At 49.5% G+C, this 27,704-nt stretch overlaps 1 protein-coding gene across 1 annotated transcript in view; it reads right to left on the minus strand.

Moving 5' to 3' along the window:
• The window catches only part of LOC147737748 (uncharacterized), a 40,632-nt gene extending 13,258 nt beyond the window's left edge, over positions 1–27,374 (minus strand). The window contains exons 1-3 of the mRNA XM_086943274.1: positions 27,139–27,374; positions 12,036–12,086; positions 8,177–8,246 (exon numbers count right to left, since the gene is read on the minus strand). The gene's annotated coding sequence lies outside the window, so the exon portion shown is untranslated. The remainder of the gene's footprint in view (positions 1–8,176; positions 8,247–12,035; positions 12,087–27,138) is intronic.
• Positions 27,375–27,704: the final 330 nt, after the last annotated feature.

A 27,704-nucleotide genomic window follows, 5' to 3' on the forward strand; every position in this document is an offset into this window, starting at 1 on the left:
GAGGGTGGGACTGAGTGAGGATCCTTGTGGCACGCCGCAAATGACTTCAGTGGCCTCTGATTTGAATGGTGGGAGGCAGACTCTCTGGGTTCTTCCGGCAAGGAACGAGGTGATCCATTCCAGTGCTTTTCCTTGGATTCCGATGTTTCTGAGGCGTTGTAACAGGGTGCTATGACAGACTGTGTCGAAGACTGTGGAAAGGTCGAGGAGGATTAGGGCGACTGTGTCTCCATTGTCCAGTAGAGTTCGAATGTCGTCTGTTGCTGCGATGAGTGCGGTCTCAGTGCTGTGTTTGGCTCTGAAGCCGGACCGTGAGGAGTCGAGGGATTTGTTGGTTTCGAGGAAGGCGGCGAGTTGGTTGTTGACAGCTTTCTCGATGACTTTGGCCGGGAATGGAAGGAGCGAGATGGGGCGATAGTTTTTGAGTTCGGTGGGGTCAGCTGTGGGTTTTTTCAGAAGAGCGCTGAGTTCGGCGAGTTTCCAGCTTTCCGGGAAGGTGGCGGAGTTGAGGGAGCAGTTGATGACGTCTCGGAGGTGTGGTGCTATGATGGAATCTGCTTTGTTGAAGATGTGGTGAGGGCATGGGTCTGTGGGGGATCCTGAGTGGATGGAGTTCATCAGGCGGATGGTGTCCTCAGTGGAGATTGGGTTCCAGTCATTAAGGATGCTCAAGGGGGGTGACGGTATGGCAGAAGGTTGGGTGTGTTGGTCTCCGGGTTGGTTGTCAAAGCTGTTGTGGATGTCTGCGATTTTGTCGTGGAAGAACGAAGCTAGGGAGTCGCAAAGGGCTTGAGAGGGAGTGATGTCGGTGGAGTTGGCAGTGGGGTTGGTAAACTCTTTGACGATGTTGAATAATTCCTTGCTGTTGTGGGCGTTGTTGTCAAGTCGGTCTTTGAAAGCGGCTTTCTTGGCAGTCCGGATCAGTTGGTGGTGTATGCGGGTGGCGTTTTTGAAGGCGTCCCTGGTGCTTGTGTTTGGGTCTTTTTTCCATGCCTTCTCAAGGGAGCGACAGAGTTTCTTGGATTTCTTAAGATCATCGTTGAACCAGGGGGCGTTTTTGCTGCCTATTTTGATTTGACGTTTTTTCAGGGGAGCTAGGTTGTCGGCGCTGTTGGTTAGCCATTGAGTGAGGTTAATGGCTGCTTGGTTGGGGTTCGAAGAGTGGGCAGGGGGGTTTTGAAGAAGCGATGAGGAGATCTGGTCGAAGGTGATTTTGTTCCAGTTTCTTCGCAGAGTAGGTTGAGGATGGTTGTGGACTGTGGTCTTTTTGTAGATAAAGTGAACGCAGCTGTGGTCCGTCCAATGGAGAGCTGTGGTGTGACTGAAGGAGATATGTTTGCTGGAGGTGAAGATAGGGTCGAGTGTGTGACTTGCGTAGTGAGTGGGGGAGTTAACAAGTTGTTTGAGTCCGAGGTTGGCGAGATTGTCCAGAAGGGTGGTGGTGTTGCTGTCGTTGCTTTTTTCCAGGTGAAAATTGAGGTCTCCCAATAGAATGTAGTCCTCGAGGGGAGGGCGTGTGGGGTGATAAAGTCAGTGATGTCTTCACTGAATTGTGCACGGGGTCCTGGTGGCCTGTAGAGGAGGGTGCCTCTGAGTGTGGTCTTGGGGTCGGTGTGGATCTGGAAGTGAAGGTGCTCGGCGCTAGCAAGGTTGACGTCTGAGCTGGTTGAGATGCGGATGGAGTTCTTATGGACGATGGCGATGCCTCCTCCTGTTTGCTTGGTGCGGTCTTTCCGGATGATCTTGTAGCCTTCCGGGATGGTAATGGTGATGTCTGGGGCTGAGGAGGCGTTCATCCTTGTTTCTGTTAGGAAGGCGACGTCCGGAGAGATGGTGTCTAGTAGATTCCAAAGGTCGATGGCGTGTCTGTGGACTGAGCGGGTGTTGAGCAGGATGCATTTAAGGTGGTTGGTGTCAGGTCTCTGTTTGGTGTTAGTGGATGAGGAGTTGGTCTTGGTGCCGTCATACTTGCAGGAGTTGCATGTGAAGGGTCCATGGGTGTGTCCAGGGGCGGCTTGGGCGCAGTTGGGGAGTCGACCGGGGTTTAGGGCTAAGAGGGTGGAGGCGGCGTATGTAATGCAGGTGGGGTGGGTAGTACGGGGGCCAGGGGGTCTGGCGCTGGGCGCGGGCTTGGCGCGGACGGGCGTAGACGGGCTTACCTTTGGCACACCTTCGGCGCAACTGGGGCGAGACCGCTGCGCGTGAACGCTGCGCGTAGGTCCTTCTGACATAAGTGGAGAAGTGGAGGGGGGCGGAGCGTGGGAGGGGGAACTGGGAGGCGGTAGCGAAGGGGGGGGGACGGGCTGCAGGCACAACAAAATGGTGGGATCAACAACAACAACAGGACGCTATGGGCGCAAACAATCAGGCAGCAATTGTGCTTAGGGGCCAATGCGACTAGTGCGATCTAGCGGTGGAGCACACAGTAATGATAAAATCAATGAGCAAAGTAATGCGGAGCACTATGCCACAGACCGGCTTCCGAGTCAGTTTCAGTTAAGTTTACGGCAGTGGGGGAGAGGGCAATGCGAAGTGACAATCAGCAGCGCTATGCACACAGGCCGGATGCAAGATATAATAAAACAAATGCGAGGTCACAATCAGCAGCGCTATGAACACAGGTTGATAGACAATATTATAAAACCCTGAAAGCAATGGGAAGTGACAATAAGCGGCGCAATGCACACTGACCCATTGATCTCAAGGATCGAGAGAGGATAGGCCCTACAGCGCTCGGGGCAGGTCCCGACATGGACAGCACCACTGATTACACAACTGGAATGGCTGACGGAAGCAATGTTGAGGGTGGGGGGGTAAAAGCAGATACGTAAAACGACATATCAACCATGGTCCCTATGGGACGAGCACCGTGAGGTTCTCCTACTGAGTGGAGTATTATGCCGCCCGGCCTCCGGGATGCGGGCTGAATGGCTGTGTACGATATCTGTTTTACTATTGACCGGGGGGGATGTCGCGAGTGGACTGGTTGACTATTTGTATCCTGTGGTTTCTAATTCTGCAATAAAAACAAATTTAAAAAAAAAAAAAAAAAAAAGGATCGAGAGGGGACATAAGGGGTCAATAGGTTCGTCAATATAGGGGGGGCCGTGCCTTTTAAGATTTTAAAAGCCAAGCAAAGCACCTTAAACTCAATCCTCCAACCAACAGGCAGCCAGTGGAGCGCTTGCAGTGTTCTTGAAACCGGACAACGCCTAGGCAGTCCTACCACCGCTCTGGCTGCGGCGTTCTGCACTCGCTGCAGCCGCGTGAGTTCAGCCTGGTTTGTTCCTGCTAGCAGCGCGCTGGCATAATCTATCCTAGATAGTACTGAGGCTTGGACCACTAACTGTCTGGTGGGGGCATCGAAGAATTTAAGTACAGGTCTAAGGCCCCTGATGATGCCAAAGCAAGAGGCTGCCACCCTCTTAGTGTGGCAGGTGAAACTAAGAGTAGAGTCCAGCCAGACCCCAAGATTTTTTATCTCCATTACAGGAGAAGGGGTCATTCCTAATTCGGGAGGCCACCAGTTATCATTCCACCATCCTGCCTGCTTTCCAACCACCATGACCTCTGTCTTCTTAGTATTCAATTGGAGACAGTTCTGATTCATCCAATTGGCCACCGCACGTAGCCCCTCGCGAAACCTGAGGGCCTCCACATCTGAGTCCCCACTCAACGTGACCGCCAGCGGCGTGTCATCCGCGTAGGATGCCATTGTCAGGCCCCAACGCTTGACTACCGCAGCCAGCGGTCTAACGTATAGGTTGAATAAGGTGGGGCTCAAAGATGATCCCTGTGGGACCCCCAGTGTCAGCGGGTAGGAGGTAGATTTATTTATTTATTTATTTATTTATTTATTTACTGGCATTTGTAGAGCGCAACCAAATACCCGTGGGTGTCTCGGCGCTAGACTGCAGTAATGTCTATCCTTAGAAGTAGGTACAGTGGGCTGAATATGTGAGTTACTGGTCAAATAACCACGTTTTTAGTTTTTTCCTAAACTGTAGGAGTGATGAGCTGGATTTAACGTAGTAAGGTAGGGTATTCCAGATCTTAGAGGCTGCAGCAAGGAAGCGACGGTCGCCCCAAGTAGCTGTTCTACTGCGTGGAGTGATTAGTTGATTAAGTGTAGAGGAACGGAGTGTTCTGACTGGATTGTAGGGTTTTAATTGATCTTTGAGGAAGCGAGGCCCCTGGTCCTGCATTACTTTGTAAACTATACACATGGCTTTAAACTTTATCCTGTTTTGGATAGAAAGCCAGTGATAGGTTCTCAGGGTGTCTGAGATGGGGGCGAATTTGGGTTTTTTGGATAGCAGGCGTGCGGCCGCGTTTTGCACAGTCTGAAGTTTTTTAGTGACTCTTTTTTGTGCATTCAGAAGGAGGCCATTGCAATAGTCTAGGGAGGTAAGAACCAGTGATGTAACCAGGGTCTTGGCGGCCGTGTCAGGTAGAAAAGGCAGGATTTTTCTAATCATCCTAAGTTTGTAATGGGCCGTGGAAGCTACCTTATTGGCATGGGTCATAAAGTTAAGTTGGTCATCAAACATGACTCCCAGATTTCTGACCTTGGAGGAGGGACAAGGTGGGGTGCCAAAAGTTGATGGCCACCAGGATGTGGGCCAAGATGGCGAGAGCTTGCCAAAGATGACCACCTCCGTTTTGTCGGAGTTTAACTTTAGGCAGTTACCTGCCATCCACTCACCTATCGCTGTCATGCCAGCTTGGAACCGTTCGGCCACCTCCTGACCGTCACCCTTAATGGCCAGCACCAGCTGCGTGTCGTCGGCGTATGAGGTTAGGCTCATCCCATGTGCTTTGATGACACTAGCAAGGTCCGACACGTAGATGTTGAAAAGTGTTGGACTTAGGGATGAGCCTTGGGGAACCCCACACGGTAACGACCGACTGGCAGATTGGAATGGGCCTAGTGTGACCGCCTGGGTTCTGTTAGCCAAGAAGGAGGTCAGCAGATTTTTCGCAATGGACTGGATGCCCATTTTTTCGACACGGTTGACCAAGGTCTTGTGGTCAACCGTGTCGAATGCTGCTGAGAGATCTAGGAGTACCAGCAGGGCTGCCCCTCCCTGGTCCCGGATGGCTCTAATATCGTCCGCTGCCTTAATGAGGGCGGTTTCCGTCCCGTGATATTTGCGGAACCCAAACTGGGTGTCATCAAGCCGGGTTGTCATCAATTTACCGGGTGGGATAGCGACCTGGAATGATCTGTCAGAGAGGAAGGACCGGAACCAACACAAGGAGGACCCCCTAATGCCTGCTTCCTCTAGCCGCCGCAAAAGGATCTCGTGAGAAACCGTGTTGAACGCGGCACTCAGATCTAATAACAGGAGTGCCGCTGTTCGACCGGTGTCCAGCACGGAGCGCAGATGTTCAACCATAAACAGCAAGGCAGTCTCCGTGCTGTGGCCCGCCCGAAACCCATTTTGAGTGGGGTCCAAGATGTTGGCTTTGGCGAGATGGTCAGCCAGGATCCCATTCACGTGGGCCTCGGTGACTTTGGCGGCCCACGGCAGCAGTGAAATGGGGCGATAATTCTCAGGTTTTACCGGATCTAGGGAAGGCTTTTTTAAAATAGGTGTCACTACCGCTTGCTTCCATCTGATAGGCACAGTCCCTGAGGCCAGCGACAGGTTGATAAGAGCTAGCACGGGTGTGCGGCATGTCGCCTGCATGTTCTTAAACTGGGCCGATTTGAGTGGATCCACAGGGGAGCCAGATTTAATTTTTGGCTAAATAAATCAAACCCCTCCTCGGAGAGAGGGGCCAGCAGGTCCAGAATCACATCATCGCCCATAGGGCAGTCAGCTGGATCCGAATGCTGCAGATTAGTTGGAAAGGTGCGGTAAATTGCTTGCACCTTTTCGATGAAGAAGGATGCCAGACTTTCACTGTGGGAGTCTGTGCATATTTCCGCTGCGGTGGCCCTCTTGGTCATGAGATCCTTTAGGACCTTAAAAATCAGTTTAGAGGGGTTGGGACTATTCCGAAACTCCTGCGCATAGTAGGCGTCACGAGCCTTACAGTAAATACTATATCATTTTCCAGGTAAAAAGTGAAGGCTAACCATGTCCAAAACATGCACCTTCCTACATTGAGACATATTTCCTAGGACAGCGGAAACTCTACAGCAGGTCTTGCTCACAGTCCTTATACTGCGACTGCCACTACTGAACATTAATCTTGAATTGTTAAAGCAGGGCCCGGATCTGGACAGGGGCCAATGAACGGGAGGGCAACTCATCGGATAATAGAAGTCTTCTGTCTTCACACTCACTCAGAGAGAACAATGCCATCCCATGTATTGCAAGACAAAGAGGCCACAACCCTCAGTGAAACACTCACCTCTCAGATGTGATTCATTAATAAGAATCAAATGAACATAACGGGTCCCTGTGGACCCCACAGATACACCGTTCCTATCAGTACCATAAATGCTTGGGGTCCCGCAGGTAAACCTAACAGTGCTACAAAGGCTTAGGGGCCCTACAGGTAAACCTTTCCTAACCCAGTGCTACAAATGCTATGTGCTCCCTGCAGCAGGACTGGGCGCTCTAGGGCAGCAATTAAGTTGCTTGGCATTTATCTACCCTTAGCAAAGCCACGTGATAAAGGCAGTTGATCAGGATGATTCTCTTCGATCAGAAGTAGCTCTCACTATTGAAAAGGTGGAGACCCTGGTATAACACAAACGCAGACATGCGGTTCGGCTCTACCAGGACATGCAGTAAACTATTAATTCATGTATCTGTAGGATTAGATTGCATTGCAAGTTAATTCTTATTTCACTATTTTCCGCAAACAACATACAACATAGATTCCTCATGTGCGACCCCTGATGAAGGGAGAACGCCCAAAATGAATTGAGTCAGACTGAATTTGAATTTACTTGCGCAAAAGTGGATTTTGAAAGTGATTCTATGAGAATAAATATGCTTAAACTGGAATACAGGTGGATTTGCTTCCAAGAGAAGGAGACATTGATGCACTTTTACAGGTACAAGCTGGGGAACAGGAGACACAGACCAGATCTAGTCTGGGCGCTATATAAACAACTCTAGCCACACACATCTACCTTCTAGCACGCAATGAGTGGATTACATAAACACTACAATAATGAATGAAAAATACACGGCATGCATAGACAAGGTTTGCTATGTAACCTCTGGACTCCTGTAAACCTAAACAAACACCAGTAATCAGACACTAGGGACATCACCTGAAGCTCCTAAGTTTTTCATTTTGTTTGGCATCTTGTTTTTGGAGAGTGGGTTTTTACGATAAGCTATTTTTAGGTGTGTCTTCTTTTATTCCAGGCTGGGCACTAGTTTTGGCATTGTCATCTTTTATACTCTGCATACCAAGTTGCTGACTTTCTTTCACGCATACCTCATTTCCCCGAACGGGAAACGTCTGGGGGTGGGGTGTGTCAGGTAGCCCCTGTGGTAGAAGATGGGATAGAGGATAAGGAGTGCCATGCCATCCCTTCATATATTTCTCCCCTCCTATATTCACAGTCCCCTTTTACCAGTTGTCCGCTTTGCTGTCATCAAGAAGTGGAGAGAGGGGAATCGGCAGGCGGCCCCTTTAAGCCGGAGCTGAGGACGGACATCAGAGGATACACGCTTGAAGAAGGGGTGGAGAGCGCGAAAGGTTGGTCAGTAGTTGGTCCAGCTACACAGGGCATAGGAACGCGAGGTGGAGAAACCAGCGGGGGAAGACCGGAAAGACAGAGAAAGACTAACAGCCTTCAGAGAGAGAGAACCGGAGCCCAGGGGAGGTCACAGCTTGCCGGCGAGCAGAACACCCGAACCTGGCGGAGGAGGGAAAGCCGAAACAGAAGACCAGACCTCACTGAAGGACTCAAAGTCACCACGCCACTGCCCCGGAGGGACGTGGCTTTTCCAGGTGCGTGGGCGTCTACGGGCTTTTGGAAAGGGGCTGAGTAAGAGAGGAATGGGAGGGGAGGCTGAGGGGTGAAAGGGACCCAGGGAAAAGGAAATAAGTGAGACGGAAAAGAAAGACAAGAGCATAAATCATTGGCTACTCTTTTTCTTTTGGTTGCTCCAACCTCTAGCCCCTCCCTTCACATTTATGCATAGCTATTATTTATCCTTTAAATCCTCCCTTGATTAAACCATAAAGCAAAAACACTTACCTGAGTCTTTTCCTTCTGTCCGAGGGACGACGGCGGCCGAGGCTCACCTAAGGGACTGAAGTGGAAGACCCTGTGGGAAAGAAGAATATAAAAGAGACAATCAATCATTGTGATTTCCTGTAATACTAATAAAAAGTGCATACCAAGAAATTATTCAATGCAGTGTGCTCCTTCTTGCCCGAATCTTCTCCACGAGGAGCTACATACTTTCCCCACAGGGAATGGGAGACAGACACACAGAGACCAACAGACACACACACAGGAAAGCACAGTAGGAAAACGCTATATACAGTTTTTATATGCTTGCATATGTACATTGTTTTAGAAAGATGGTGGAACTATTGATTCTGTTCAATGTGCTTATTTTGCTAATTACTTTTATCTGCTTTTATTATCATTGCAGTTTGGGCTGGACTGTTCCCATGAGGCACAGGGTCAAGACTGATTTGCATATGGACATGTCTGAACTGGGGTAGCATGGTGAGCAAAATAATGATGGATTTACCCAGATCTCTTGACTGGGGGTGAATTAGAATGGTTCAATTACTAATGAAAATGCTAATATTATGTTATTTTAATTTGATAATACATATGAATTACCCCTAAGCAGAAACTACTTTAAGGAGAAATGTAGGATTGGTAAGTAGTACCCCTCTGTCTTTGTGAAGTTGAAAGAAAGGCTCTTGTATAGGTAATGCCTGAAGTTCATCAACTCTCCTTAGTGAGGTTATCGTTATGAGGAAAGCAACTTTCCATGATAGGAATTGTAACTGACATTTGTGCATTGGTTCAAAAGGCGGGCCCATTAGCCTTGTAAGGACTATGTTTAAGTTCCACTCTGGAGCAGGGGGAATACTTGGCGGTACCTTTTTAATCCTTCCATGAAGGCTTCAATCACCGGTACTCTGAAGAGAGGTAGGTGTTGTCTATGTTGCAAGTGTGCAGCTATGATTCCCAGGTGTAAACAAATGGATGTGTAAGTGAATCCACATTGCTGTAAATGCAACAGATAACAGATTAGGTTCTGCACAAAAGCATCAAGATGATTGATATTGTTGTTGTTACAATAGGCAACAAAACGTTTCCATTTGCTGCATAACATGCTCTAGTAGTAGGCTTTCTAGCTTCCTTAAGAATATTCATACAGTCTGGTTGTAGTTGTAAATAACCAAACTCTATGACTTCAGGAGCCAAATCGCTAGGTTGAGTTCTCTGGGAATTGGATGTCTGATTTCTCCATGGCTCTGAGTGAGGAGACAAGATGTGAGATGTAGCTTTTGATGTGGAACCACTGAGAGTTCTAAGGATGAGAGTACCAAGGTTGACGAAAACATGTGGGGGCTATTAAGATCAGTGTGAGGGACGTTTGTCTGAGCGTCCGAACCAGAAATGGAATTAGAAGGAGAGGCGGAAAAGCGTAAGCAAATATCCCTGACCAAATCATCCATAGGGTATTGCCTTTGGATGCTGGGTGTGGGAACCTGGATGCAGAGTTTGGGCATTTTGTGCTGTGCACTGTGGCAAACAGATCTATCTGTGGAAAACCTCAGTTTTGAACCTAGGGAGAAGAACTTGGGGATGAAGTTCCCACTCGTGTACTTGCTACCTGTGTCTGCTGAGCAGGTCTGCAATCTGATGGTCTACTCCTGGGAGGTGTTCTGCTAGGAGATAGATTTTCTGGCGAATCGCCCAATCCCAAATGCTTTGTGCAAGGTGCGACAGCTGGAGAGAGGGAGTCCCTGCCTATTTCTATAGGTAGTACATTGCTGTCATGTTGTCAGTGCAAACTAAGGCAGTCTTGCCTAAAAGTTGGGTGAGAAAAGCTGAGTGCTATGAACAACACTGCTAGAAGTTCCAGGTAGTTGATGTAAAGACGTTTGTGTTTGTCTGACCACAGCCCCTGGACTTTGTAATGTTGTATATGGGCACCCCAACCGGTTAACGATGTGTCTGTGGAATCGGGTCTATGAAAGGCTGTCCTGCTAAATTTTGAAGGTTCCACCACTGCAGCGAGCGATGGTTTCCGCTGTCTACAAACACTAGGTTGGGGTCGCAAATTGCGAGGCTCATTAATATTAATGAGCATCCCGCAATTTGCGAGCCCATTGGGAATGCCAGCCCTACCAGGGATGGTGGCCTGCTGGGCTCAGCAGACCACCATGACTGGGACTGCTTTTTAATAAAGCAGCTTTTTTTTTTCCTTTTTTTTTTTTAAATGCAGCTCGTTTTTCTTAAAGGAAAACGGGATGTATTTAAAAAAAAATGAAACTTTTTGTTTCATTCTTTAAGGACTGGCAGTGGTCCCTGGGACCACTGCCGGCCCTTAAAAAATATTTTTAGACACAGTCACAAAGTGGAAGAGGTACACTGGGGACCCCTTCAAAATTGCGACTGCATTACCACCCTCTTGATGAGGGTGGTCATTTGCAAGTGTTTTGCGACTGCAATTGTGGTCTTTAAACATTCACACATAGCATTGCGGACGCAATTAGGAAGGGAATGCCCCTTCCTAATTGCGACTTACAATTCTTAAATAGAGAGTCGCAAATAACCTGCAACTCGCTACTTTGGAATTGTACATGGCCAACAGTGATTTTGCGCATGCAAAATCACGTCGTACATCTGGCCCCCTGTGATTGATTCCACTGAGTCGCTAGACATTGTTGCAGAGGACGCATGTGAAGCCTTGCATGAGGTACGATTGCAACGCAGGATGCCATCATTCCCAGCAGATGCATGAAGCCTTTGGCTGGTAATGATTGGTTGAGTTGAAATTGTAATAGTGTGGCCTGGATATTGTGAATCCTGGCTATATTGGGAGTGGCAGGAGCATTGAGAGTGTTGATGGAAGCTCCCAGATAAGATTGCACTTGTGCCGGACACAGGTGAGATTTTTGTGCAATTATTGTAAAACCCAACTGGTGAAGTAGATGTACTGTTGTCCGATTGTGTAGTGTCCTTGGTGAGAGAGAGGATGATCTGGGTGTCGTGGGCGTTGGATACTATACTGAGTCCGTGCTGTTTGACGATGGTGACAACGTGTGATTCCTAGTGGGTAAAAACACGGAAGAAGATGTCCTGGCATGTGACGTCACCTACCGAGGATCGAGAGTGGGAGAGTGGCCCGGAGGAGCAGAGAACGGAGCTTTTGGAGGCGAACCCGGGGACGACAGGAGTAAGCCAGGAGGCCACCGGATTTGTGAATCGCCGTGCCACACTCCTGAGGGAGGAGTGTGGCTACAACAGGTACGGCAGCGTTTGGCGGGCTGGGTAGGAAGACGGGGTTCTTCTAAACCATAGCCGCGTGTGTGCCAGAATATCTGCCCAACCTTTCTTTGTCCTCACCGTGTAAATATACCCCTCCTCACCAGTAATCACGCCTCTGCACCCTCGCACGTTTAATAAAGTGTTTAGCACCTTAGCACCGGTGTCCCCTGCACTTGCCCGGTTCCCTGTGGGAGAGTCCAGATAGAGTACATATCCTGATGATCTGTACCTGTTTATTTTCCCTGGCGGAGTCCAACGAGGAGTTAGGAAGAACGGAACATCCCCTGAAGTCTGCTTCTTAACCATCTGGAAACAAGACCATAACCAGATGCCATCAGGGACCCCAGAGCTTTTCAGAGAGACACCTTGACAACCCGCCATAAAAAGACGTTTTCCAAAATAAACCTTACCTACCCCGAACTGGTCTTAGGTCTCTTCTTGATCCCATGCCACAGTCACACACTACAACATCTTTCCCTTTAAACCGAAGATAACAGCCTACAATAAAAAACGAACCAAAAAGCAACAAAACTAGAAAATGCATTTCCAAAAGCTGCAAAAGAGAAACTGTTAATACAAACTTTGTTGGTACCTTAGTAATGTGCTTACTTCTTGGCTTCACTCCATCTGCAGCAATAACGCTCTGAAAGGAGAAATTACTGCTGTTAGTCTCAGAGTCTTCAGTATTACTAGTCTCAGGCAAGAAGACTGTGGTGTCGGAAGATAACTTTCTCTTATTTGGCTTCATAGATCCACCAGTTATGCAATCGCTATTAGCAGACAGGCCACTGTCAGCAGCATCATAACTTCAGGCAGATCAGCAAAGCGGATCTCACCACTCACATTGGGTGAACAGACTCGTCTCTGCTACATACATCCACTCTGTTCTCAAATTAGCTTGGGGCTGTCAAAATGCAAAGAGCTGCAATATATTGGCCACACTTTCCTGACTACCTTGTTTTAAAAAGTTGTGACATTCAAGCGTGATGCTTGGTTCATCTCCAAGCTGAATTTTTTTAGAGGTTCTATTGCCACACAATACTATTCCCATATTCCAGTTTGTCCACAGGGTGCTTCAAGCCTGGTAGGTTATCACCTGCGTGTTTTGCAGATAATTTCCACAGGTTTTCCACAGATAGATCTGTTTGCCCTGGGGAGCGACTGATGACTCAGCCTGCACCTGGCCCAGGAAGGGCGAAGTACTGTCAACAAGGTACTCCTGGCTGCCCCTGTCCACACAATGCTGGCTCCACCTCCTGTGGAGCGTCTGATGTGCCTGCCCCTCACACTGAAAGCAGAAGCCAGAAGTACACCCAACAAGTGCTCAGAGACTGAATGAAGTTATGCAAAGGCCCCCCTGGCCTGAAAAGACAAAAGAAATGCTGTATAAAAGTAGGAGACCTGCTCCTTGTAAATCAGAATCCTGTTTCCACAAAGAACCTCGGCCCAACTAGAAGGAGAAGAAGACGCTGGAAGGACTGGCCTGCTGCTTGCCTTGCTGAGGAAGGAGAGGAAAAGACTTGCTGAAAAAACTTTACTGATTTGTGCTTGAAACTTTCTCCAAGGTCTTGTCTGAGCTTGCCCTCTAACCTGAGCCACAGGACCATCTGGCTCAACCTGCTCTCTGCTCGTCTGCCGGTAATTTCAAGGACTTCTGCCCCGCCGGAGACGTGATCTGTGGTGCCCCCAGCCCCTCCTTGAGGCCGTGACCAAACCGTGTTTCCCCGTCCCCGCCGAGGAAGAGCCCCGCTCCGTCGAGCTGCTCTCCCCCCGCTGAGGGAAATCGCTGTGTCACCTCGCCTTGGAGGCTCGCTGCCGTGACCTTTGTGGTGCCCCCCAGCCCCTCCTAGAGGCAGTGATCGAACTGTGCTTCCCCGTCCCCACCGAGCGAGAGCCTCGCTCCATCGAGCCGCTCTGCCCATGCTGAGGGAAGTCGCTGTATCACCGCCGTTGGAGGCCCGCGGGTGCACCCCCCCCACGCTCCCGTCTGACGTCCCCACTGGACCCTACAGACACAGAGGACAGACAGCTGAAGCTTCGGGAGCGTCGGGTGCCAGCCTCGCTCTGCTGAGAGCCACTGTGTGCCCCGCAACAGCCTTCACGGAAACCCCCAAGAGATGCCGCACACCGGCACACACGTTCTTCTTTCCCCTCGAGAGCACTGTGCGCGGCGGTTGCTTTTGTACACTGATCTCCCCACCTGAGCTGCCCTTCAACCTTCAGCGCTCACGGTGCGAGTCACCCTCCGTGCGCCGCAAGAAGCGTACCCCTTGATCGGACTGCCCCGAACGCCTCGTTGCTGGGAGTGGTACGAGTCGAACCCGTGCTCACGCCAGATGCGTGAGACGCGGTAGGGTTTCGCCGTTTACACCGGAAGAGGCACACAGAAGCGCAACAAAGCAGCTAGTGAGTCCTGAGAGGACTCAAGGAACTGAACTAAACATTTAAACTGCAACAAGGAGAACACTGCCTATTTTCAACCTTGTGGCTAGGAAAAGCGTTACCTATGGTCTTGTGATAAATACTTGCCTGCATATCTATATTTTTACATAAAGAAGACGTATTTTTATATAACCACAGCCTGGTGTCCATTTGTGGGGGGATTGGTACATTTTACTGTGTGTGTTATTACAAATGCTTAACTCAGAAACGCCTGAAGAATAGCCTTGACTGCTCAGAAGCCACGCACCTAGAGGGTGAGCAAGGGTAATTCTAAGGGGTCATCCTTTGCCCTGACTTAGAGGAGAGGGTGCCTGCTTGTCACAAGGGAAAACTTGCGCCAACCAGAGACCCCCAATTCTAACAGTTATTATGTTAACATTTTAAATGCTGCACCTTTTAATTTGTTCCGATATGAAAAGATCCTTAACCTGCACCGGCTTTGATAAGGGGAAGGAAATCATTTTTAAAGGGAACTTGTGAGAAAGTAGCTTTTTTTCGAGGAAATATTGTTTGTTTGTGGCGGATTGCTGTGTTCAAGTTGTACATTTGGGAAAAACCTGATCTATGAAAAGGCCAATATTTGTGACGTCCATAAAACTTAAATCTGGTAGTAAACATCTGGCACACTCCGAGATGCAAGTAACACTGATGGCCTGTCCCACACAAAATACTGGCTGCGCACCGAGTTAGCACCGCGTGGGACGGGATCGTCCACGAGTAAAATCGATATAAAGCAAAGATTTTGACTTCAGCGTGTATTTATAGCTCCCAGGAATTCTGTGCTACATGTCCACCACCACCATGTCCACCACGTCCATCACCACCACGTCCACCACCACATCCACCACAACCACATCCACCACCACCATGTCCACCACCACCATGTCCACCACCATCACCACGTCCACCACCACCACCATGTCCACATCCACCACTACCATGTCCACCACCACCACATCCACCACTACCATGTCCAACACCACCACATCCACTACCACCACCACATCCACCACCACCACCACATCCACCACATCCACCACCACCAAGTCCAAGACCACCACCACCACGTCCACCACCACCACCACGTCCATCAACACCACATCCACCACCACTACTTTCACCACAACCATGTCCACCACCACTACATCCACCACCATGTCCACCACCACCACATCCACCACCACACCCACCTCCACCACCACCATGTCCACCACCACCACCACCACCACGTCCACCACTAACATGTCAACCACCAACCAGTCCATCACCACCGCGTCCACCACCACGTCCACCACCATGTCCACCCCCACCACGTCCACCACAACCACCACCACGTCCACCACCACCACATCCACCACATTCCCCACCACCATGTCCACCACCACCACGTACACCACCCCCACACCCACCACCACCACGTCCAACACCACTTCCATCACCACAACATCCACCACCACGTCCACTACTACCATGTCAACCACCAACCACGTCCACCACCACGTCCACCACTATCATGTCCACCACCACCATGACCACCACCACCACGTCCATCAACTCCACATCCACCACCACTATGTCCACCACAACGATGTCCACCACCACTACGTCCACCACCATGTCCACCACCACCAGGTCCACCACCACACCCACCACCACCATGTCCACCACCACCACATCCAGAACCACCATGTCCACCACATACACCACCACGTCCACCACCATGTCCACCACCATCACCATGTCTACCACCACCACATCCACCACCACCACATCCACCACCACCACCACCTCCATCACCACCACCACGTCCACAACCACCACCTCCACCACCACCTCCACCACCACCACATCCACCACCACTATGTCCACCACCACCATGTCCACCACATCCACCACCGCATCCACCACCACCAGGTCCATCATACCACCACCATGTCCCCCACCACCACCACGGCCACCACGAGTCTACCACCACGTCTACCACCACCACGTCCACCCCCACATCCACTACCACCGCGTCCAACACACCGGTCCATCACCACCACGTCCACCACCACCACATCCACCACATCCACCACCACCACCTCCTCCACCACCACCACATCCACCACCACCACATCCACCACCACCACCACCTCCACCACCATGTCCACAACCACCACCTCCACCACCACCACATCCACCACCACTATGTCCACCACCACCATGTCCACCACATCCACCACTGCGTCCACCACCACCATGTCCATCACACCACCACCATGTCCACCACCACCACCACCACGGCCACCACGAGTCAACCACCACGGCTACCACCACCACGTCCACCACTACCACCTCCACGTCCACCACCACGTCCACCACCATGTCCACCCCACATCCACTACCACTGCGTCCAACCCACCGGTCCATCACCACCACGTCCACCACCACCACATCCACCACCACCTCCACCACCTCCTCCACCACCACCACATCGACCACCACCACATCCACCACTACCACCCCCACCCCCACCATGTCCACAACCACCACCTCCACCACTACCACATCCACCACCACTACGTCCACCACCATCATGTCCACCACATCCACCACTGCGTCCACCACCACCATGTCCATCACACCACCACCATGTCCACCACCATGGCCACCACGAGTCCACCACCACGTCTACAACCACCACCACATCCACGTCCACCACCACGTCCACCCCCACATCCACCACCACTGCATCCACCACATCCACCAACACCATGTCCACCACCACCACATCCACCACCACTATTTCCACCACCACCAGGTCCACCACATCCACCACCACCATGTCCACCACCACCAACACAGCCACCACCATGTCCATCACGAGACCACCACCACATCCACCTCCACCACCACCACCACCACATCCACCACCACTACGTCCACCACCACAATGTCCACCACATCCACCACCACCATGTCCACCACCACCAAGACCATCACCACCACCATGGCCACCATGAGGCCACCACCACGTCTACCACCACCACATCCACCACCACCACCTCCACCACAACCACAACCACCACGTCCACAACTACCACCATGTCCATCACCACCACATCCATCACCACCACGTCCACATCGTTCACCCCCACCATGTCCACCACCACCACGTCCACCACTACCACCCTCCACCTCCACCACCACCATGTCCACCACCACCACACCCACCATCACTACCACCACCACGTCCACCACCACCATGTCCACCACGTCCACCACCACCATGTCCATCACCATCACCACGTCCACCACCACATCCACGCCCACCACGTCCACCACCACCACAACCATGTCCTCCACCACCACCGCTACCATGTCCACCACCAATACCACCACATCCACCACCACATCCACCACCACCTTGTCCACCACATCCACCACAACCACCACGCCCACCCCCAACCACATCCAACACCACTACATCCACCACCATCATGTCCACCACCACTACGTCCACCACCATGTCCACCACCACCAAGTCCACCATCACACCCACTTCCACCATCACTACATCCACCATCACCACACCCACCACCAACACGTCCACCATCACTACCACCACCACCATCACAACATCCACCACCACCATGTCCACCACTACCACATTGTCCACCACTACCACATCCACCACCACCACATCATCACCACCACGTCCATCACCACCATGTCCAAAACAACCATGTCCACGTCCACCACCACACCCACCACCACCATGTCCACCACCACACCCACCTCCACCACCACCTCCACCACATCCACCACCACTACGTCCACCACCCCCATGTCCACCACATCCACCACTGCATCCACCACCACCATGTCCATCACACCACCACCATGTCCACCACCACCACGTCTACTACCACCACCACATCCACGGCCACCACCACGACCACCCCCACATCCACCACCACCACATCTACCACCACTGCATCAACCATCACCATTCCAACAACAACACCATGTCCACCACCACCAGGTCCACCACATCCACCACCACCATGTCCATCACCACCAACACGGCCACCACCACGTCCATCACGAGACCACCACCACATCCACATCCACCACCACCACATCCACCACCACCACCATGTCCACCACCACCATGTCCATCACCACCACCACAGCCACCACCACGTCTATCACTACCACATCCACCACCACCACATCCACCACCACCACCTCCACCACAACCACAACCACCATGTCCACAACCACCACCATGTCCATCACCACCACATCCATCACCACCACGTCCACATCGTTCACCCCCACCATGTCCACCACCACCACCACCACGTCCACCACCACCACCCTCCACCTCCACCACCACCATGTCCACCACCACCACACCCACCACCACTACCACCACCACCACCACGTCCACCACCACCATGTCCACCACATCCACCACCACCATGTCCATCACCATCACCATGTCCACCACCACCACATCCACGCCCACCACGTCCACCACCACCACAACCATGTCCTCCACCACCACCACTACCATGTCCACCACCAATACCACCACATCCACCACCACCATGTCCACCACATCCACCACATCCACCACAACCACCACGTCCACCACGTCCACCACCACCACGTCCACCACCACCACGTCCACCACCACTACCTCCACCACCATCATGTCCACCACCACCACGTCCACCACCACCAAGTCCACCACCACACCCACTTCCACCATCACCACATCCACCATCACCACACCCACCACCAACACGTCCACCACCATCACCACATCCACCACCACCAAGTCCACCACTACCACATCCACCACCACCACATCCTTCACCACCACATCCATCACCACCATGTCCAAAACCACCATGTCCACGTCCACCACCACACCCACCACCACCATGTCCACCACCACCAAGTCCACCACCACACCCACTTCCACCATCACCACATCCACCATCACCACACCCACCACCAACATGTCCACCACCACTACCACCACCACCACCATCACCACATCTACCACCACCATGTCCACCACTACCACATCCACCACCACCACGTCCACCACCACTACGTACACCACCATCATGTCCACGACCATGTCCACCACCACCACCACATCCACCACCACACCAACCTCCACCACCACGTCCACCATCGCCACACCCACCACTATCACCACGTCCACCACCACATGCAGCACCACCACATCCATGAACTCCACAACCACATCCACCACTACGATGTCCACCACCAACACTACCACACCCACCACCCCAACCACCACCACATCCACCACCATGTCCACCATGTCCACCACCACCAACACGTCCATCACCACCACTTACACCACCACCACGTCCACCACCACCACCACCACATCCACCAGCACTACGTCCACCACCACCATGTCCACCACATCCACCACATCTACCACCACCACCACGTCCACCACCACCATGTCCACCACCACTACATCCATGTTCTCCACCACCACATCCACCACTACCATGTCCACCACCAACACCACCACATCCACCACCATCATGTCCACCACCATGTCCACCACCACCACATCCACCACCACACCAACCTCCACCACCACCACGTCCACCATCGCCACACCCACCACCACCACAACCACATCCACCACCACCACATCCATGTCCTCCACCACCACATCCACAACTACCATGTCCACCACCAACACCACCACACCCACCACCCCAACCACCACCACATCCACCACTATGTCCACCACCCCCAACACGTCCACCACCACTACATCCACCACCATCATGTCCACCACCACTACGCCCACCACCATGTCCACCACCACGTCCACACCCACCTCCACCACCACCACATCCACCATCACCACACCCACCACCACCACATACAGCACCACTACGACCACCATCACATCCACCACCACCATCACCACATCCACCACCACCATGTCCACCACCACCACATCCATCACCACCACGTCCATCACCACCATGCCCAAAACCACCTTGTCCATGTCCACCACACCTACCACCACCACATCCACCACCACATCCACCACCACCACATCCACCACCACTACGTCCACCACCACCACGTCCACCGCCACCACAGCCACCTCCACCACCACCACATCCAGCACCACCACCATCACCACCACATCCACCACCACCACGTCCACCACCACGTCCACCCCCACGTCCACCACCACCACGTCCACAACCACCACGTCCTCCACTGCGTCCACCACCACTGTGTCCAACACCACCGCATCCATCACCACCTCGTCAATCACCACCACGTCCACCACCACCACGTCTACCACATGTCCACCACAATGTCCACCACCACCCCCACCACCAGCATATCCACTACCACCACGTCCACCACCACCAAGTCTACCATCACCACCATGTCCACCACCACGTCCACCACCACCACCATGTCCACCACCTTCATTTCCTATGCAATGAATAACGTTAACAGATTTTTCAGTGGGGCATCTGCAGAAAAGTCCTCTTCCTGTTGGAAATTAAGAGAAATTTAACCCCTCACCCAAACAGTACATTTATGAAATAAAATGGACTGAATGAGAGCCATGGCTTGCGGCCTTGGTGCTACAGTAATACTACACCTGGCGGCCAAGAAACCAAGCACGTAGAAGCCCTGAGAGCACGGCCGCCGCGCCGCAGATGCACGCACCGCGGCGGCCATCTGTGGTTTCTGCCCCGGTAGCTTGTGTGGTTTAATGTAACAGGCCATTGGCTGTGAATAGATCCCACGGGCTTCCCAGGGGCGAGATACACTTACAGGGGAAGATTTAATCTTCCATGAAAAATCCGTGGGATGCCAGTGGAGCATGGGACAAAGAGGCACGAGTGGTTTATAGCCGTTGCCAAAAGTACCACTGGACATAACTTCTCCAAACAGTATATGTACATCTTCACCATTGTAATGCACACCAGAACTGGGTGGTAAGGACAACTGTGGCAATCAAACCACACACACAGGTATCTAGGTAATCTATAGGATTGCTTCAGTTGTGGGGTGGGAAGGGGGAATTCCATAAATCTAATGCCATTTGAATATAAATAAATTGGGGACTTTACTATAAGGACAATAGTACTTCAAGGAAGTAAGCGGCCACTGAGGCATTTATACCACACACATGTTTATTTGTTGACAGGAAAATACACAATGCAAAATGTTTCAGTAACTGACAGCTTTTGGTTAAACCTGGGCAGAATCATTCAAATTCAAACTTTGTTGACAACGAATTAGAAATGTATGGTTGTGTGTACAGTGCCCTAGGCCATAAGGGCACACACAAAAGCTTCAAATTTAAGTTTTCTAATGTTACTAAAAAGACCATGATACTGAAGATAACAAGCATTTGCAATGCAACAGGTAGCGCATTTACACGAGTTTAAGCTATTGGGATTGTAAATGACAAAGCATTTTATTTATGTTTTGAAACCCAAAACATAAATAAAAGGCATTGTCATTTACAATACCAATAGCTCAAACTTGCGTAAATGTGAAAGCAATTCAATTGCAAATGCTTGGTTCAGTTTGTTGTGTGCCCAAACACCCATTTGGTAGCAAGTAGCAGGTATACCCCAACTGCCTGGTATTTACTAAACATCAAATGAATCGCTAGTGGGCTGCCAACTATCAGGGTCCCACTGAGATAGAAAGTAGTCACGGCCAACAAAATAAAAATGCTCACCATTAGTTAATAGCTGAAGAAGTGGCATCTATAAGCTAACTGTAATGCACAGCTATCATCCAAATGAAAATAATACTAGATTACTGCATAGAATATCTGTGCAATGCAGTAAAAAAAGTACATAGATATGCAAGTCAGATTCAGAGAGGACTATATTCATTCTATATCATGCATTACAATATTTTAGCTTTCTCCCACTGGAAACTTGCTCTGCCCAATAAAAGTTAATGTTAACATGTTCCCGCACGTTTCATTAAAACTCTCCCACATTGTTGTACCAAAATACATTTAAGCCTTCTATATTTATGTACATGAGGGTATACGCTGCTCATGTGCGTGCTTATAATACGTGAATCATGGTTCATTACCATTAAAGAGAGGGATAATAGACTTGCAATGTCCCTCTCTGTGACATTACTGTACACTGCCTATGCTAATTTGCAAACCCTGCCCCTCTAAAACCTATTTTTTGTTCTGTTTGGGGCTCGTGCCCCCTGTACTTTTCATTTTTGTACTTGCGATTTTGCTGTTTTCAGTATCTGTATGGGCTTAAATATACAAAAGTGATGTTATTACAATCCTTAAAATAGAAAATGTGTCACAATTTGTGACTTACGTGAGGACGGAGGGACAGGAGACTGATTAGTTAAGTGGTGAATAAATGCACCAGCCTCGTCACACTCACACTTCCTTGAAGACTTGACGAGCCTGTCTGCTCTGACACATCTGGAAAGTTAGGGAAGGATTAGCAGAATGAGCAGCTATTACTCCCATGGGACCACCGAGAACAAAGGAGATACAGCGGCCCCGGCTCAAATGCGATCCCTTTTTGAAGAACATGGAAATACACATGTAGCTAGGGCGGTTGCCAGGGAGGATAGATATCAGTGATACTCAAAGTACGGCCCGGGGGCCGCATAAGGCCCTCCAGGTCTTTACATGCAGACACCCCGGCATCAGCAGCACTCGACTCAGAACTAACATGAAAAAGAAACGTACATATACTGCAAACACTTTTTTAAAGGTTAATTGCAGTTAGGAAAAGGAAGTAACTAGGCTCTTAACTTTAGGAACACCTTCATTCTTAAAGGCAGCCACTAGATATACATGCTTTGTTTCCCTACCCCGACTTTACATCCTGCTGGCATCAGTGCATCCCTCTGTCACACCATAAACCAAACTTTGCGGCCTCCGGGAAAATGTTTGTGAGTACCTGTGACCTAGATCAACAAAAGGTGGAAGTAGTTAGACTCGAGGACGAAACAGAAGCATGCATCTCTAAAAGGCACAACAGGAACCAATGAAAACAAGCCTTGCCTTTGGGACCTTATAAGTGTTTAGCCATACAACAGTTGATGCTGTTGCACCAAGGATATTGTGCTGTATAACTAAATACTTGTAAGGTCCCAAAAGCGAGACCTAGTGGCTATGCCAATGCTTGTTGTTCATGTTTAGCTATACAATAATTAGGTATTCAATCTTTCTATCTCATGACTTCACCTGGGGTTTAATATGGGTGCTGTGGTCCCTGTTGTGGGCCTGGCACCCTTGCCTGGCCTTGCTGAGCATTCTAAGTTCTTTTCGTAACACCAGGACTGAACTAAAGAGGGCCTGTGGATGACAACTGCGCATGCGCTGAGGACAGACACAGCCTCCTGCCGCCGAGCGCTGGTTTAGGAAGGTCTTGAATTAACACAGCCTACCGCGGATTAAAGAGGGCCTGTGGATCACACCTGCGGCGGAGCATGGGTTACAGAGGTCTTGGGTGAACGCCTGCACATGCGCGGAGGACAGACACTACCTCCCGTCGCCGAGCGTTGATTCAGGAAGGTCTTGAATTAAGAATCTGGAACTCACTTCCACCAAACATTAGAAAAATTCCAAACACTGCAACATTCAAGAGGGAAGCGAAGATCTTCCTAATGAACAAGTTCCTCCCTTAGGCAAGACTTTCCATCAGTACTACTCTGGAATCCTGATGTAGAACTTAATGGCAATACACATCGGGATCATTCGGAGAGGATCAGAGGTACACCTCTGTACACTAAACAGATCCTAAATGTGTTATTGTTGAAACTGCTAAGAAAGACATATACCGGACTCTAATATATATTAACACTACTATACCGTTGTACTCTAACTGTAACACATGTAACTGTGAAACGCTCTGATACCCTTGGGTCACGTTCGCGCTATAGAAAACTCTATAAATAAAAATAAATAAATAAAATATGTTGTGTGTTTTGTTCCATTAATTTTCCAGACCATATATTGATCTGCATACCTTGGTGATGTATTCTAGAACTGTCTTTTCATTCAAACAATTGCGACACCTAACTGAACACATTGTAGCCAATATCATTAGATACCCAGGTTCTGATGGACATGGGGCAACCTCATTAATTTTTATGGTAACATTCTAAAAGTGTCATTTTCAGAATTGTAATTTAAAATTCAACTTCAACATGAGTTAGGATTTTAAATAAGACACCAAACTTGAACCAAACATCTCTTCCCATTGGGAAAATACACCTCTGAAATGTAACACAGCAACTCCAATGTTATCCTACGAGAGAGAGATAGGCTGCGCTGTAGTAAAAAACAAACGTAAGAGCTTTTCACTGCCAGGACATGTAAAACGTAAAAGCACATGCCCAACTTTTTAAATATTGCACCCTGCTCTTAGGACTACCCAGGGCCTACCATAGGGGTAACTTACATGTATTAACAAGCAATGGCATAGCCAATAGGTCTCACCTTTGGGACCTTATCAGTGTTTAATCAGAGATTTTGATTTTGGCAATGTTTTTAAGCTATGTTACCCAAGTGGACATATATGCCTACTTAGAAAAGAGAGAGTTTGATGTACCCAACAATTGAAGATCTTGTTAGTGTGGATTAAAACGATACACAAACCCTAATTCACAAGCAGATGTTAAAAGTGCTTGTGCCTGAAGCAGAGGGACCGTGAAGTTTGCAAACTTAGTTTGGTGTGGATGCAAATCCTGCATTGTCTATTTCTGATGAGTTGCCCTACCACTGCTGAAACAAGGCCAATGGAGGCACCAATGGGTGAGGTGGACTGGCCTCAAGGGTTATGTGCCCTCAGTGCCAAAGTCACTGTCGCTATAGGGTGTGCTGCTTCATAGGCCTGCCTGCAAGACTGGAGGTGAACTTCGGCATGGATTGTGGTAACCTATAAGGTTAACCCATACCTGCCACTGCTAGGGTCCACCTGCTGGTGCTATGACACTAGGGCTTCTAAGGTCCAGTGGGGCCTTCTAAGGTCTAGCATGGGAATATGCTCCCTCAGGAGAATGGTCTGGTAGTGAATGCTGAACCTGGTTCACCAGTTCCAAAGTCGGCATCTCTGGCCATAGAGCCAAATTCTCACCCCCACTGAACACCAAACTGCCCCACTGAGAAAAAGGAGCCCCATCACGTAGAATTAAAGCACCACCTGAATATCTTTTGAGGTGTTATTCCTCTGGCGCAGTAGGGACAACTTTATAGTGTATTGCTCTGATTTAAGAGCATACAAGCTGTTTGTTTTGTTCTCAGTGGGGGAACCAATCATTGATTTATTGTTTTTTTTATTTTTGATATATGTATGTGTTTGATATATGTTGTATATGTTGTATATATTGTATGTATGTAGTGTATCATATATATGAGTGTGATTTAATTGTTTGTGTAAAGATGTGTACATTGTGTATATATGAAAGCTGTATATGTACTAGTTTGATGTGACTATACTGTGTTTTTTTCCCGTCACTTGAAACGTACACAAGCTGTAATAGCAGAAATTAATTTGTCCTTAATAAGAATAGAGATTAGCAGGGTAATTAATTGTACTCTGGCTGGAAATAAATGTTTTTGATTGATCCCTCCATACCATTCTTTTGTGAATTTACATCATTGATGTTATTGCCCTGGTATTTGAGAGTAAATTGGGCATGACCCCTACTATGTATATACGTGTCCACTGAGAAAAACGTGCACTGCCTATAGCTACAACCCAATTGTGCCCCGCTAGAAACACCTGGATGCGACTCATTTCAAACTATGCACTCGACAAGAGCAATATGCTGCCTGAAAAGAAAAAGTAATAACCTCCTGGAAAAGCAAACACTTATAGGGAATGCAAGATTAAGTAAAGCATGTGTAATATTACCTGGAACAACATGGTTACCTTAACACTTTTACACTCAATATTTAGAAATCAAAGAGTGTTTTTGCCTGAAAAGTAAAGGACATGACTACATGAATAGGAAGGGACCCGTTTCAATGCCCATTGCTTATATCCTTACAAAAAGTAAGCAGTATGATTTAAAAAGACCACATCCCTGAACACAGAGCCGTGGTACACATTTTATAAACTATAATAAGGAAAACAGTCGATAAGGATTGCATTAAACGTTTTCCACTCCACGCACCAACAGAATGCGAGAAAACGAAAGTACTGTTTCACTGGCATACTCCGTGAAGTGGCACTAATGTGTTTAGGTGTGAATAAAACCAATCTGGCCTCTTTGCGACCCCTCTGTTTTGCTTTACTTTGTATTTTTCTTATTTTTAACCTTTTTTTCTCTTCATCCCTAAGGCTGCACTTTGGAATAGAAAAATTTGAGAAAAAGACGACATTTCCAGCAAAAGTGTTTCTTTCTCTTTTGGATCCATTTCACGGGGGAACAAATGAAGGAAACGAGAGGAAAGAGAGGGTAATAGCCGTTTCTTGAAGTCACGCTTTCATTCAGCAAGTGAGGAAGTGCGAGACAGAGACAGAGAGAGGGAAGAAGAGGAAGAAAGGAGGGGGCTGCTGACCGCGGCAGAGCAGAAGTGGACTCTCTCCTTGTCAGAGTAGAAGGTGGAAGTGCCTCTTTCTGGCCAGACACACCCAGGAGCGGCCTGCGCGTCGATGGGTGCGTGAGTCCAACCTCCCATGGTATAAAAAAATAAGCAACAATGAGAATGTAAATTTCCCTCAAATGTGCAGGTAAAGAAGTGTGGTGGCAAAGATTCCTCACAATGCAGTATAAAGCAGTGCAGCGATAAGCATCTCTCCAAGTGCAGTAAACATCAGTGCAGTGTACACATTTTCACTGTGCATGCCCCCCTGTAGTGCAGTACAAAGCAGTCCATTGTGAACATAGTCCTCATAGTGTAGTAAAAAGCAGTACATTGCACAGCGATTTCTTATAGTGTGGTAAAAAGCAGTACATTGCACAGAGATTTCTTATAGTGTGGTAAAAGCAGTGCCCTGTGCACAGATGACCTCTTTAAGCTGTAAATATCCTTTACAGTGCCCTGAAAAGCAATGCAATGTGCACAGATTTCTTATAATTAAGTAATAAACACGTACAATGTGCACAGATTTCACAAAGTGTTGTAAAAAGCAGTCCAGTGTGCAAAGATGTCTCATAAAGTATTACAAGTAATACAGTGTGCACAAATGTAAAGATTAAGCTGTAAATACCTCCGTGTGCAGTGAAATGCAAAGTAACTTGCAGGATTTCCCAGCGATCAGTAAAAAGCAGCACAGTATGCACAGATTTTTATATAGTAGACTCTCTCCACCTCCTGGAGGGGGGCAGGTTTGGAGTCTGAGGGGGTGGGGGGCAGATCTGGGGGGGTCGGTGAGGGTCTGTAGATGAAGATAGCTGCACAGACACCCGAGAGGGTGTCCTTCCGCCTCTGCACTCAGCTGAACACAGAAAGAAGCCAGAGGTATCAGCATCTAATGCTTGTGCTGACTCTGTGGCCCCTGACCCGGAACACAAGTTCCCCCATGCTTGGGCCATACTCAACAATTGGCCGGAAGTGAAGTCGGGATCTGCTGATGCTGACTCTGCCGTTGATGACCCTGAGTCCTTCACCTCACACTGTAACTTCATCCAGCGCGGTCAGACACTGCTCCTCCGCACATGAGCAGACTGCCGAAACAGAAGCGGTGGCTTGACACGGCTCCTCCGCACATGCGCAGACTGCCGAGACAGAGGCAGTGACTCGACACCGCTCCTTCGCACATGCGCAGACTGCCAA

Source organism: Lissotriton vulgaris, chromosome 1_1 (assembly GCF_964263255.1).
Source record: "Lissotriton vulgaris chromosome 1_1, aLisVul1.2, whole genome shotgun sequence".
NCBI classification, from domain to species: domain Eukaryota; kingdom Metazoa; phylum Chordata; class Amphibia; order Caudata; family Salamandridae; genus Lissotriton; species Lissotriton vulgaris.